General features: G+C 43.6%; 1 pseudogene; it reads left to right on the top strand.

The window, feature by feature from the left end:
• Positions 1-13,514: 13,514 nt before the first annotated feature.
• LOC147361256 (large ribosomal subunit protein uL23 pseudogene) lies at positions 13,515-13,986 on the top strand (annotated as a pseudogene).
• Positions 13,987-14,441: the final 455 nt, after the last annotated feature.

The raw sequence follows: 14,441 nt of genomic DNA, 5'->3' as shown, positions 1-14,441 counted from the left end.
TCCTTCGCCAATGCATGAAAGTGAAAAGTGAAAGGGAAGTCGCTCAGTCGTGTCCGACTCCTAGCGACCCCATGGACCGCAGCCTACCAGGCTCCTCCATCCATGGGATTTTCCAGGCAAGAGTACTGGAGTGGGGTGCCATTGCCTTCTCTGAAAACTAGGTCTACCACCTTCTAAAGCCCAAACCAGTCTGATTCTCTGACACAGTTTCGTAGTGACTAGACTCTTTTCTGCTGTAGTGGGTACCATCCTTCCCACCAATCAGAGCAAGACAGGGAGTGAAGAAAAGCACCCTTCACTGTCATTGGCATCACTTGGTTCTGAGTTGGAAGCCATGGGCTGGTCCTTGGTGGATTCCTGAAGGCCACCATTCCAGAGAGTTCCCCTCCCATAAACTCTTGGCCTGGGAGAAAAGTAAGAGGACTCCAAGGAAGGAGGGCTGTGGATTTTTCAAGAAAACCAGACAAGAGAGTGGAAGGGGGCATCACCCTGTCACTTGCTCTGTGAGGCCATACGGATAAACAGAAACCATGCCACATCGAAGTTCCTCTCTCCCCTAGGCGATCCGAACATCTATTTACCAAACTGCGCTGCTTAGCATGCTCACATACACATATATTTTGTAACTGTACCATCTGCCTTATCATAGTTATGGTTGTGCCAGCGCTTCCATAAAACTGATAGTAAATCTTTGTTTTCTGAGGTTCAGAAAGAGCCAATAAAAAGTGGGTCTGGGCTGAAACTTCTTCCCAACAGTTTCCAGCCAAGACACTAATAGATTTGTTGGCAAATTAAACAAATATCAATTTACTTGGCAGGCCAAAAAAAAAAAAAATTACTAAAGTTTACTAATTCCAGAGGCAAATATGTATTCAGAAAGGAGAAGACAAAGCTCAATCCTGGTATAAACAAGATTATAGACTTGACTTTAATTTTAATGTCTGTAGGCTATTCCTTTGATTAACTTAAAACATTAAGAAGTCAGGTTAGTACTGTAAAATCTACAATTAAAGATTGAATTTGCAGGAGATCTTTTGATAACAAACAGCAGAAATGGCCAATGAGTACCTTAGGCAAGAAGGAAATTCATCAAAGAGCTTTGCAAGCTCCTGCAGGATTGCAGGACGAAGGGGAGAGTGTGCTGAGGAATGAGGGCTGAAGTGGAAGATGCAAACAGCTTTAGTTGCACGGACTGCCTGGCAGCACCACATCTAGAATGAAGGAACTCTGGCCCTGTCATCCTTCTCTGCATCCTTTTGGTCTGGATCCAGAATCCCCGCAAAGGATGTGGTGAGCCAAACCAGCCATGTGGCTGCTCCTGGAGCTGCACAGCAGTGGGGGAAGCAACCAGCAGCATCATTTGTAACTTCCAAGAAGGAGGGAGGAAGAAGAAAGAAGAAGGAGGGGGTGGGGAGGGGCAAGAGGGATAGGGAGGGAGGAGAAGGAAGGAGGAAAGATACAGAGAGAAAAACAGAGGGAGAACCACGTGGGTGTCAAACACTAGGGAGCAGGTTGGATAGATCATGCTACAAACACGCAATGGAATATTGTACAATCATTTAAAGTTATAGGAAAAATAGTTAATGGCTTGGAAAGCTGTGCTCATATAGTCTTCAGTTTTTAAAAAATGATTAGCAAACAGTATGCACAATATAATCCCATTTTAGAAAGGAAGGAATAAATAAATAAACCTGTATGCACGAAAAAAACAGGTGATGGGATTAAGTTATTTTTAATTTCTTATTTCAGCTAATCTCTGATCATTTTTTTTAATAGATGTATATTGCTTTTGAAAGAATGATTGAAAAAAAAAAGTAGCAATTTTCAGGTTTCAAAACCTCCTCCTATCTACACCCGCCTATTCACTGCAGCATTATTCACAATAGCCAAGACATGGAAACAACTTTTGTTCACTGATGGAACAAGAAAACGTGTATATTTACATAGCGGAGTACTATTCCACTATGTAATAATAAAAAGGGGAACTCTGCCATTTGCAACGACAGAGCTGGATCTCAACGATATTATGCTAAGTGAAATAAGTCAGAGAAAGACAAATGCTGTATGATCTCAGGTAAGTGGAATCTAAAAATAAAAAATCAAACTCAGAACAGACTGCTGGTTGCCAGAGGTGGAGGGTGGGGAGTGGATAAAATGGGTGAAGGTGGCCAAAAGGTACAAACTTCGAGTTAAAAGATAAGTGCTGGAGATGCAATAGAAAAAATAACAAACAAACCAACAAAACCACCTCCTCCTGAATCTTTGCAACATATCCAGCAAGTAGTACTATGACCCCATTCCACAGATGGAGAAGTCGAGGCTCAAAGAGACTTTTGTCATGCAGACTCATAACACAGAGCTGAGGCAGGAACCTTGAGCTTTAGTCTGTCAGCCCTGGGGCCCTTTCCCTCTCCCTTCCCGGGGGGCTGGAGTCATGGGATGTGACCCTTGACAAGGGGGATAGGCAGTTGGCACCCTCCTTGTGAGCCAGGCTGTCCTCCCTGCTTTCTTCAGCTCCAAGAGCTGCCACCAAAGCCTAACGAACTAGTACTTTTTCCCCTTTTATACAGGAGATGATCATTAAGGTGTTAATGGAAATTCTGTGCATACTATCATAACTGCTGAAGGCTACCTTCCATGAGCCATTTTGAAATCATCTCTGTATCCAAAAGGTCACTATGGCTGGCTGAATGGCACTGAGTTCCTGGCGTTCACAGATGTACAAGACAACTCCTGCCGGGGCCCTTCATGGATTAAGGAGCCAAGCCAGCGATATGCAAGTGGCAAGTATGTCCTCTGAGCAGAGTCATTATAAGAGAAGATCAACATGGAGGCTCCAGCAGATGGACGTCATGTGGAGTCACGCCTTCCTGAGATGCAAGCTCCTCCCAGCCCAGCCCAGCGGGGCTGCAGCTTAGAGGCTGGTGCTTAGCTGATGCGACACCATGATGCTCAGGAGCTCACAAGAGCTCCTGTCCACAGCTGCTTCCTCCACACACCCAGTGACTCGTGTTCCCCAAGAGAAGCTCGGCCCCTAACCAGGCTTAGTGTCAGCGGGGCTCGGGTGAGACACGGGGTGCACAGATTCTGCTTTTCACTGTGAATTCTGAAAGCTCTTAGGAAGGGCAGTCGGATTTCATAATTTTCAGTAAAATTTGGTTCTTCTTTCATGCTTCTGCTCTCTTTTAAAAAATTGTTTGCTTGAAGCATCATAGTTGATTTACAATGTTGTTAGTTTCAGGTGTACAGCAAACTGATTCAGTTATATATATACATGTCCATGCTCAGTCGCTGAGTGGTGTCTGACTCTTTGCAACACCATGGACTATAGTCCACTAGGCTCCTCTGTCCATGGAATTCTCCAGGCAAGAATACTGGAGTGGGGTTGCCATGCCCTTCTCCAGGGGATCGTGCCGGCCCAGGGATGGAACCCGCATCTCCTGCACTGCAGGCAGATTCTTTTACCGTTGAGCCACCTGGAAGTCATATATTTATACATTTATATTAATAAATAGACACACTTTAAGATTATTTTCCATTATAGGCTATTACAAGATATGGAATATAGTTCCCTGTGCTACACAATAGGTCTTTATTAGTTATCTATTATATATATATTAGTGTGTATATGTTGATCCCAAACTTCAGTTTATCCCTCTCCTCTTTTCCCCTTTGGTAACTATAAGTTTGCTTTCTATGTCTGTGAGTCTATTTCTGTTTTGTAAGTAAATTCATTTGTATTATTTTTTCTAGATTCCATATATAAGTGATATCATGTTGGTATTTATTTTTCTGACTTGATTCACTTAGTATGATAACCTCTAGGTCCATCCATGTCGCTGCAAATGGCATTACTTCATTCTTTTTAATGGCTGTGTCAGTGCTGAGGGCGCACAATTGAGTCTGGTGTTAGAAAGGCAGGTGTATCACTTCCCAGCAACTCCGTGATGTCATAAAGTCAGCAGTGAGTCTGGCTCATGCTGCCCCGGTACCTTTCCTTGGTGCCCACCACCAGCCCCCACAATAAGCCCTTGCTGAGAGCTTTGGACTAGGCTGTGTATGAGGACAAGGGACACTTCTATTCCAGGAAAGAGACCAGATTGTAAGCCCAAAGCAATTTTAACTAAACACATATGACAAATTAATCCAAGGAAATCCATATTTCAGTAAAGAATGACTCATCTACTGTGCAGGCTTCTATTGCTGGCCCTTTCCCAAAGCATTGAGGTGAAAGTAAGATGCTGGATGGGCTTCCCCAGTGGCTCAGACAGGAAAGAATCTGCCTGCAATGCAGGAGACCTGGGTTTGATCCCTGGGTCGGGAAGATCCCCTGGAGAAGGGAATGGCTCCAGTATTCTTGCCTGGAGAATTCCATGGACTGGCAGGCTATAGTCCATGGGTTGTAAAGAGTTGGACACGATTGAGCAACTAATACTTGTACTTTTCACAAGATTCTGGACTTTTTCCTATGAAGTCTCAGGTTCCCGATAGGGGTGAAAAGAACACTGGATCTAGTGTCAAACCTGGATTGAAATACCAGCCCGACACTTAGCAGTCACATCACCTCAGAAAAGATATCAGTTTCAGTGGTTCTCAAAGTAGAGTCCAGGATCCCCTGAGGAACCCCTTTCAGAGCTACATCAAGTCAAAATGACTTTCATAATACAATGTTATTTGTCTTTTTCACTCTCTTTCTCTTAAGGGTAGGCAGAGGAGCTTTCCAGAGATTATAAGACGTGACATTATCACACCCATGGTTAATGGAATGTGGGCTTGTGTGTTCTTGTATTTAATTTTTTTTCTGTTTTAGAAGTAGAGTCACAGATGTAGAAAACGAACTTATGGTTACCAGGGGATAAGGGGGGAGGAATAAATTGGGAAACTGGAACTAACATATATACACTACTATAAATACAAGAAATAGCTAATAAGAATCTCATGTATAGCACAGGGAACTCTACCCAATACTCTCTAATGGCCTATCTGGGGGAAAAAAAAGAAAATCTGAAAAAAAAATCTGTACATGTATAACTGATTCACTTTGCTGTATACCTGAAACTAACTCAACATTGTACATCAACTATATGCCAATAATCTTTTTTAATGTTCTGTTTTAATAAGTAGTGATAGAAATATCACACATAAGCAAAAGCTCTTTGAGATTCTCAGTAGTTTTTTAAGAGTGTTTGAGAACCACTGACCTAAACCTAACCTCATGCGAAGAATTGACTCATTGGAAAAGACTCTGATGCTGGGAGGGATTGGGGGCAGGAGGAGAAGGGGACGACAGAGGATGAGATGGCTGGATGGCATCATCGACTCGATGGACATGGGTTTGGGTGAACTCAGGGAGTTGGTGATGGACAGGGAGGCTTGGAGTGCTGCGATTCATGGGGTTGCAAAGAGTCGGACACGACTGGGCGACTGGACTGAACTGAACTGAATCTCTTCACACTTCTGCTCCCACTGTATCCCCAAGCTGCTGTAAATTAGATGAAGTACATGACACTGGGGGCCACACACCAGAATCTCCTCTTCCTCTCAAGGCAGGCATCATTCCAGTCTGCTCAGAGCACTCAACTCTGCCCTTTATGGGAATGAGTTTCATGCCTGCTTGGAAACACCCATTGCCCCTTCTCCTTAATGCCAGGCCCTTGACACTCTCCCAGGCCATCCCCAGGATCCAATTTCCTCCTTCAACCCCCAATCCATGGCTTCTCTGTGCATATCGTGTCTATAGATATGAGGTTCACTGTACTTTAACAGGTGTACCTGCTGGACATCATAAGACCACACCTCTGTGCGATGCAGGAAGGGTCTGTCTTAAAGTGGATGGTCAGGCTTCCCTGGTGATCCAGTGGTTAAGAATCTGCCTGCTGATGCAGGGGACACCAATTCGATCCCTGATCCAGGAGGATCCCACATGCTGCAGGACGACTATGCCCATGTGCCGTTAACCACTGAGCCCATGCTCTAGAGCCTGGGAGCTGCAGCCACTGAACCTGCGTGTCACAGCAGCGGAGCAGCACTCCCCAGAGCTCATGCTCTGCAACACAGGAGCCACCGCAAGAAGCCCATGCACCGCAGTCAGAGAAAGCCCACACGCAGCAGCGGTGACCCAACACAGCCTAAATAAATACATAATTTTTTTAAAATGAGTAGTCAACCACTCAAGGAAGGTTCCAAAACAGCACCCAGAGCTTGGATAAGACCCCTCTGTAGTCTCTCTGGGTCTCACTCCTGGCCCAAGTGGAGGTGGGCTTGTGGTACCTTCTGGAACAGAGGAAAGAGGGACCCTGGTAGCTGGAGAGACCAGGCGACTGGCAGAAAGGACTCCCACATTGGCAGGTATTATACTGTTAGCCCGTAAATCCTTTGTATTAACTTCTCAGGGGCTCATTTGTTTCTTCAGAAAAATAAAAACCTCACATTTCCCCATCCTGTTATGTTGGAGATCCCGGCTGACCCATTTCTTCTGTAAGAGATGGACTCTGACATTCTGTATCTGATGAAATAGAGCCAGAAACTTTGGTGGTAGGAAACCCCTCCAAGGACAGTGGGGACAGAGAGAAAGTCTGGATTGAAAAGATATTTCAGGATTGAAATATCAGGACTGCCTAGATATAGGGAGTGAGGGAGGGAGCAGTTGAGGATAACTCCAAGGACTCTGGCTTGGATCCTGATGCAGGAGAGGCCATTCCCTGAGACAGAGTGATAGGCAAAGATCTGGATTGGAAGGGATGGAGAGTAGCTAGAATTCTGCCCTAAAGCTGGGGCTAGGGACTTCCCTGGTGCCCTACTGACTAAGACTTTGCCGTTCACTGCAGGGTTCACGGGTTCAATCCCTGGTTAGGTAGCTAAGATTCCACATGCCTTGTGGCCAAAACCCCAAAAATATAAAACAGAAGCAAATTCAGTAAAGACTTCAAAACAAATAAATAAGCTCAGGCTAAAGGTTAGCCAAAGGGCTTCCCAGGTGGCACTAGTGGTAAAGAACCCACCTGCCGATGCAGGAAACATAAGAGACACAGGTTCAATCCCTGGGTGGGGAAGATGCCCTGGAGGAGGGCATGGCAACCCACTCCAGTATTCCTTCCTGGAGAATCCAATGGACAGAGGAGCCTGGTGAGTAACAGTCCAGAGGATCTCACAGAGAAAGACATGACTGAAATGACGATACAGAGGTTGACCAGAAGGTCATAAGATGGTGCCTGAATCCCCCAGGGGCAGGACTATGCTCCTGAAGCCATTTCTGGAGTGAGCAGAGCAGAGCTAGCAGCTGGAACAAGCTGGCAGAAAAGCAGCAATCTGCTCTGGAAGACTCTCCAGAGTCCCTGTCACTGATTTTTATTGCCAATTCCCTTTCCTGACTGCACTTCTGGTCTCTGACTGGATTTTCCCCTTAGTCTTCAGATCTGCTTGTGCAATCCCCAAACCCTGGCTCTCCCTTTCTGCTCCCCAAATCATCCTTCTTCCCAGGCTCTGTTCTCCCGAATCCACTCAGAACGCTTTGCACATCCAAGCCACTAGTCCATGGCCAGCCCTGCTGCTCAGCTCAGCACACGCCCTCCCTTTCTGCACAGTCCCAGACCAGTCCAGGAAATCTTGTATTCTCGCTTTTCTGAGTCCCCTTAATTAGGAGCTACAGGAGGGGTGAGGTCACAAAGGAAGAACATGTAGAGCAAGAAGAGAAACAGGTCCCAGGAGAATGAGAACAATAAAGTAGCCGTTAGCAAACTTGGAAAACTTTTTTCCCCCCTACGGTGTGTGTTTTCAAGGGAATTGTTTGAAATGGCTGATTTGGAGAACTTGTGTCACGTGGGTATATCTGGATTACAGCCAAACCTCTCACCCTCATAGTGATTCAATTGATTGTAGCAAATGTTATTCTATTCAAAAATCATATATAACAATAGAAACAACAATAAAAGTATCTGCAATCTGCACCGTGGCTTCATTTGTAACAACGGTTTATACAAATGATCTCTCTTAGAGAATGCAAATCGATACTACAATAGAGTACCTACTCACATCAGTCAGAATGATCATCATTAAAATCTACAAATAATAAATGCTGAAGAGGGTGTGGAGAAAAAGAACTCTCCTATACTATTGGTGGGAATGTAAATCAGTGCAGCCATGATGCAAAACAGGATGGAGGTTCTTCAAAAAACTAAATATAGGGTTGCCATATCACTTAGCAATCCAGCTCCTGGACATATATCTGGAGAAAACTATAATTCAAAAAGATACCTGCACCTCTAGGTTCATAACAGCACTAGTCACAACAGCCAAGACATGGAAACAGCCTGAATATCCACTGATAGATGTTGGATAAAGACGTGGTACATATATACAACGGAATATTGTTGTTGTTTAGTCACTCAGTCATGTCTGACTCTTTGTGACCCCATGGACTGTATCACGCCAGGCTCCTCTGTCCGTGAGGTTTTCTGGGCAAGAATACTGGAGTAGGTTGCCAACTCCTCCTCCAGGGGCTCTTCCTGGCCCAGGGATTGAACCTACAGCCCTGCAGCTCCTGCATTGGCAGGCAGATTCTTTACCACTGAACCACCAGGGAAGCCCCCTAGCCACTGTATTGCTCAGCCATAAAAAGAACAAAATAATGCCATTTGTAGCAAGATGGATGGATTTAGAGATTATCAGACTAAGTGAACTCAGAGAAAGACAAATCCCATATGATACCACTTACATGTGAAATACATAATATGACACAGATGAACTTATCTACTAAAGAGAAATAAAGTTACGCTTGCCAGGGGGAAGGGTGGGGAAGGGTGGATTGGGACTTTGGGATTAGCAGACATAAACTATTACATATATTGATAGAATGGATAAATAATAAGGTCCTACCGTATAGCATCGGAGAAGGCGATGGAACCCCACTCCAGTACTCCTGCCTAGAAAATCCCATGGACGGAGGAGCCTGGTAGGCGGCAGTCCATGGGGTTGCGAAGAGTCGGACACAACTGAGCGACTTCACTTTCACTTTTCACTTTCATGCATTGGAGAAGGAAATGGCAACCCACTCCAGTGTTCTTACCTGGAGAATCCCAGGGACGGGGGAGCCTGGTGGGCTGCCATCTATGGGGTCACACAGAGTTGGACACGACTGAAGTGACTTAGCAGCAGCAGCAGCAGTATAGCATAGGGAACTATATTCAACATTCTGTAATAAACCATACTGGAAAAGAAAAAAGCAAATAATCTCATATCCTAAAAATACAGGCATTCTCTTATAAGTCACTACTGATTATAATTGGACATTTACTAAATATTTTGCCGAGTAAGATGAGAAACGATCTTAGCTGGGGCTATTTGTTTCGTTTGAATCATTTGCAAGATTTTGCTTAGTGATGGGTAAACTGAAATTCCATGGCAGCTAAGTTTCTTCCTGAGTGGTAGTACAGGGGCAATGGTTCACCTGTTGATTCTAACCTCAGTGGCACTTGGTAAATTCCCCCAGAGGCTGCTTGTCAACTACTTGAAATGGATAAATGAAGGTGTACTAGTCAGGGTAGGTTAGGTTATGCTGCAGTGACAAACGATCCTCAGATCTTACTGGTTTAAACAGAAATGATTTCTTTATGATGCATACTTATCTCTTGAAATCTAGGGGTTTATTCCACATCTTCACTCAGACCCAGACTGGTCACAGTAGCAAGAGCGAGAGTACAAATAAAGAATCAGTTACTGTTAATCCTAGAAGTGACAAGTCATTTTGCTCACATTGTCTTAATCTACAAGCCATATGAGTTGATCTAAATTCAGTGAGGAATTGAAAATAGAATAAGTATTTGTGAATAATTGTAAAACTCATCAGAAGAAGAATAAAGACATCTTCATTTTTAAACTCCATGCTCATTAAGATAGTCTGCATGAAGACAAAAGCATATAAAGTAGTAATATATAATGACCCCAGAACACATGTCGAAAATTTGAGTTATACACTGTTAGGAACAAAATATTTTCAGGGAAAAGATCATATAACTCATATCCTATCTGGCCAATAAGATTCAAGTACTTAAAGTGACTTAGCCAAGATCATACAACTAATCAGTTTGCAGGGGGCATCTCATTTCTAGTCTAATCATCTTTGAGGCAGGAGTTCTGCAAAGATAGAATTTAAAAACCACAACAGGGACTTCCCTGATGGCCCCGTGGTTGTGAATCCCCCTCACAATGTAGGGGTACACAGGTCTGATCCCTGGCCACAGAACTAAGATCCCATATGCTGCAGAGCAACTAAGCCCACACACTGCCACTGCTGAGCCCCTGTGCCACAACTTGAGAGTCTGTGCACCACAGTGAGAGATCCCACGTGATGCAGTGAAGATCCCATGTGCCGCAACCAAGACCCAACCCATGCATGCTCAGCCGCTTCAGTCGGGTCCGACTCTCTGCGACCGCATGGACTGTAGCCTGCCAGGCTCTTCTGTCCATAGGATTCTCCAGGCAAGGATACTGGAGTGGGCTACCAAGCCCCTCTCCAGGGGATCTTCCTGACCTGGGATCAAACCTGAGTCTCTTATGTTCCCTGCATTGGCAGGCAGGTTCTTTACCACTAGCGCCACCTTGGAAGACCCAACACAGCCAAATAAATACATACAGAAATACCACAACAATACTGAAGGCACAGCTTGCAAGTGAATTCTTTTATGTTAAAAAATTATTGTTATTTTTTCATTCTATTGGTAACTAGTTACCACCTATTACGATGCAGATAAAGTCAAATCCCCGCTCAGAGACCCCGTGTGCTCTGCAGTAGACCTGGACAATTTAGACGCATTAGCAGTTGTCTGTTTCTTTCTCCAAGTGCTTACCCTTCAGTAAAGCCTCAGGGTAAAACCCAGAATATTTCTTAGAGAGCTAAGCTATTTTGCCAATCAAATTGATGATGACATCTTTTCTTTTCCTGTGCTGAAAATATTCAAACATTTCTTGAACAGCAGGTATATAGGTGAGTAATTTGCTAGAGAAGTTCCAGTGTCTATTTAAGGAGGGAAAATAAAAATAGTAACATAAAACTATTCACAATAACACAATAAATGCAGTAGCATATAACTTATTTCTTTAAGTTTCCCACAGGATTGAAATGCAAATCCATAATAATATATAGAAAAATAACCTGAAGTCTGGAGTGCATAAACAAAAGTTTAGTATCAGGAGACCAAACTAATGTATAATTGTGCACAAGACCCAGGTTATAAATACATGTATAATTTTATAATTTCATTTGCTTAACCCAAAACTGTTTGTATCATGTCCGTAAGTCCCGAGTGAAGACACAGTAAGTATTTAGGCAGAGTATAAGGGATTAATTTTGAGATTGTTTGGTGGCTATTGGCTATGAGTTATGCATATGAGTGTTGATTCTTTTTTATTCCTTTCTCTTTAAAAAATTTTTTTTTTGATGTGTACCATTTTTTAAGTCTTTATTGAATTTGTCACATCATGGCTTCTGTTTTATGTTTTGGTTCCTTGGCTGCAAGGCATTTGGGATTTCAGCTCCCTGACGAGAAATGAAACCCACACCCTTACACTGGAAGCAAAGTCTTAACCACTGGGCTTCCAGGGAAGTCCCAAGATAGCGCCCCTCCTAAGAGTGGGCATTTCCTGGAAACAGTCTCCTCTGTGCCTGTTCTCCTGAAAGTCTCATTATTAACTACATACCTTGACTACCAATAAGGGGATTAAGTGGTGCCTTTCAAAGTAGATTAGTGTTTCCTATACATTTAATTAAAGTGGACTTCATTCCATCATCCTTAAGAACCAAAATGAAGCAGAGAGAAACTCTTTCAAGGGCAGACATTGACAACATGTACATCTCTTACTCGGATCCTTGAAGTGATCCAGTTAGCCCCAGAGTTCAGAATTTCTGGTATAACACACATATTCAGTGTTTTTTCTCCTGAGCACAGAAGTGTCAGCTCTTGTGTGAAGGGGAAGGACGTGGGGAGGGTCATGCCCCTGATGTGATGTGATCTCATGCTTTCTAATAAGGTCCCACTTGCAAGTCATTTTGTTAAATGGTAAAAAACATTAACACCCTGAAGTTAATAAACTGGTAAAGAGAGAAGTCAAATCAGGATGTCTCTCTGGCTCATAGGCAGATCTGGGTCATTAAACATGGTCTCATCAGACAGCCTCATCTCAGAACTTGTTAGTGCTGTAAACATCAAAAGAAAGATTTCATAGATGGGCTGACAATGTTCCAGTCTGCAGCTGGGTTGCCTTTTCATGTAGCTTATCTCACAATAGCATATGTTTCATCTTTGAGCTGTTTTATGTCCAAAATATTCACTTAACTGCCTGATTTTTTTTTTTCCTAAGGAGTATAACAAATGACTACAAGATTCCTACCCCAGTGCTTTGCAATGATGGGTATCCATTAGAATCACCTTGGAAACATTTTAAAAATTGCATGCCTGGGTCTCACTCTCAGAAACTCTAGTTTAACCAGTCTGGAGTAAGGCCCAGGCATAGTTTTTTTTTTTAAGCACCTTAAGTAATTCTGCAGTCAAGGTGGAGAACTGTTGTCTCCAATTCTCTCTCTGTCTGGGGCTTGCAAAAGTGAGCCTCTGTGGCTTCCAAGATAAAAATCTTTCTTTTTTGCCTTTTTGTATTAACCCCCCAAAAGACTATTTTTATTAGACTAAAGAAAATATCCAGCTCTTGCCTCTGACTTGACTTCTGTCCCTTGGCTTTCAGGATGATGATGGACAATGTGTGAAGAAAGGGAGCAGAGAGCCAGAGCAGTTGGGCGGGAGTCCAGCTCACCTCATTCTTGCTGCTCTTTGCTGTACACACACATCAAGATAATGACAGCAGAAGAGGAAGGTCAGAATGCAGGACCTACCGTCATAAGGTCCTGAGGAAACCTGAGGAAACCATAAGCACCTGAGGAAACCATAAGCGGTCTAGGGGCTGGTGGGGGCTGGTGGGAGAGGAAAAGCCAGCAATAAAGAGTGACCATATGTTGGAGGGAATGTAAATTGGCACAGCCACTATGGAGAACAGTATGGCAGTTCCTTAAAATACTAAAAGTAAAGCTACCCTATGATCCAGCAATCCCACTCTTGAGCATATATCCAGAGAAAACCATAATTCTGATTAACAGGCACCTCAATGTTCACCACAACAGCCAAAACCTGGAATTAACCTAAATGTCCGTGGACAGAGGAATGGATAAACAAGATGTGGTACTTATATACAATGGAATATTACTCAGTCACAAAAAAGAACGAAACAGAATGAACCTAAAGATCGTCATACTAAGTCAGACAGAGAAAGACAAATATCATATGATATCACTCACATAGAATCTAAAAAACTCACACAAATGAACTGATTTACCAACAGAAACAGACTCATAGACTTAGAGGACAAACTTGTGGGTATCAGGGAGGAAGAGGGCAGGGGAGGGATAAGCTGGGAGTCTGGAACTGACCTACACACACTGCTATATTCAAAATAGATAACCTTTCATGAGGATGAAGCCAAAGGCAAAGAAGGAGGCCCCTGTCCCTCCCAAAGCTGAAGCCAAAGCAAAGGCCTTAAAGGCCAAGAAGCAGTGTTGAAAGGCATCCACAGCCACTAACAAAAGAGTAGATCCAGACGTCATCCACGTCCCAGCAGCCCAAAATGCTGCAGCTCAGGAGGCAACTCAAATATCCTCGGAAGAAGCCCCCAGGAAAAACAAACTTGACCACTGTCATCATCAGTTTCCCCCTCTCCACTCAGTCAGCCATGAAGGAAATAGAAGACAACACCACACTGGTGTTCAATGTGGACGTCAAGCCCAAGAAGCAGCAAATTAAACAGGCCGTGAAGAGGCTCTATGACCCTGATGAGGCTAAGGCCAGCACCCTGATCAGGCCTGACAGAGGGAAGAAGGCGTGCATGTGTCCAACTGGCTCCAGACTATGACACTTGGATGTTACCAACAAAATTAAAATCATCTAAACTGAGTCCAGCTGGCTAATCCCAAGTATAAGAGTCTTCATTATAAAAACAAAATAAAATAGATAAACAGCAAGGACCTACTGCATAGCACAGGGCGCTCTGCTAAATATTCTATCATAACCGAAATGGGGAAAGAATTTGAAAAAGAATAGGTATACGTCTATGTGTAACTGAATCACTTTGCGGCACACCTGAAACTAACACAGCATTGTCGATCAACTAAACCCCAGTATAAAATAAAAACGAAAATAGGTAAATAATGACTGTGGATGCTGGTGAGCACACCCACTGTATGGGCCAAGGGACAGCAAAGCCTCCTGAGACCCATCTCTAACTTGCCCCTCTGATTGTAACCGAGTCAGCAAAGCCCCAGGGGATTCGCTTTCTCACTGAGCTCCACAAACCTGTTTGTAAAGACATCATTTCACAGAGTTTATCTTTATCACTTGCTTTGA

The sequence above is a fragment of the Bos grunniens genome, chromosome 13, assembly GCF_055505025.1.
Source record: "Bos grunniens cultivar Pamir isolate PY7600 chromosome 13, Bosgru_T2T1.0, whole genome shotgun sequence".
NCBI lineage: Eukaryota > Metazoa > Chordata > Mammalia > Artiodactyla > Bovidae > Bos > Bos grunniens.
Note: the sequence above shows the minus strand (reverse complement) of the source record. Positions and strands in the feature narration are given on the sequence as shown.